Here is a 1559-nt window from a genome sequence, read left to right on the forward strand (position 1 = left end):
TTGGACATATGGTCACTTTTGAAGGAAATCAAATTCATCCACGTAAGATTAGCATATATTAGCATTTAAAAGTTCGATAGCATATGAGTACATATTGAGGTCATTGTTTGGGTGAAGAGACAAGAAAAGGGAAAAAAAATCATCCCTGGAAAAGGCCAAAGTATAAAGCTGGAAGTAGCTAAGTGCATTTGCATATCAAAGAGATGTTTCTTGAATTTCGATAGCTGTTGCAGTGTAATTTTCTACATAACTAAATAATTTCTAAGTTCTCTTTGACAGCTCATTATTTTTAAAGGAACATTCTCCCCCAGCAAAATTCACTTACCCGAAAAGTATATGGAGAGGACTTTGGAGTTAGTAGCAATGGGATTTGACCTAAAATAATAAATACTTCATGGGTTGTAAAATGTTTGGAAGCCGTTTATGACAAAAATAATCAGTTATGGTTAATAGGTTCAATGGTTCCTAGTGAAATGAAGAAATGATTGGTGAACTTATAGATGGTGACTTTGCTGAAAACGATAATAAATTAAGCTTGGCAATCTTATAGAAGGATCTTACCAAAAGCTCAAAGAATATTAAGGTCAAATCCAACTGAAAATCTAAGAATATCATTCAACTAAATTGAAAGCAAAAGAATATATATAAGAATGGAGAAAAATCAGCAAGAGTTTGCTAGATTTTTCTGAGCTATGAGAACTGAAATCCTGGCTGTCCAGGCCTTTAGTCCCCCATGGAGGGTAGACTTGCCCATGCCTGGTGTGGAGATGGACAAAACCTCTCTCCCAAGCTTGCATGCTCAGACAGGGGAAGCAAAGCATTTCCTACTTACCTTTATGAGCTGATCCACACTAAAAGAGACCTGGGTTAGCAAAATTCAGAGTGAGAGAAAGAAAGCTATGCAGACAGTCCTATCAAATTCAGAGCTGTATTTCTTGTTTAGAAGGTATTTATTGAATGCTTGTAAAGGGTCTTGCGGATGGTTTTCTGAGCCAAGGAGAAAAGATTGTTTTGATGCTAAACAAGGGCCAAGCAAGTGGTCAGTCTTGGCAAGTGCCTTGGGGAATTCTGAGAAAGCTAGACAGGGAAACTTTATTCCCTCCATGTTCAGGTGAATCATGAAATCACTTAGGAGTTTATGAGTGGACAGAAGTGAGGCACAAAAGTCAGTGAACTCCAGGCATTTGCTTCTAGTTCTGGAGTTCTGTGTGTTTGTTACTGACAGGTACCCACCTATAGAGAAGAATACATAGGCTGGGAAGCCCGGATTTCACCAGCTCAGTTGCTTACTCCAAATGACCTTGCAGGTCACCACATTTTCTTGGCTTTTACTTTGTGCAGTTGAAAAATAAGTCAGTGGAATGACTGATGTCCCAAAGAGAGAGAGAGAATCTCCCAAAGAATGCTGAGAAAAATGCTAGAAAAGCTGAGATAAGAAATAATTCTGCACTCCTTCGCGAGTGGAAAGACTAGCCTGATGATGATGCTTTGGGCTTCTAACCTGGAGGTCAGCAGTTCTAAACCACCAGCAGCTCCTTGGGAGAAAGGTGAGGCTTTCT

This window comes from Echinops telfairi, unplaced genomic scaffold (assembly GCF_000313985.2).
Source record: "Echinops telfairi isolate 266 unplaced genomic scaffold, ASM31398v2 ScPeMD7_9;HRSCAF=40, whole genome shotgun sequence".
NCBI classification, from domain to species: domain Eukaryota; kingdom Metazoa; phylum Chordata; class Mammalia; order Afrosoricida; family Tenrecidae; genus Echinops; species Echinops telfairi.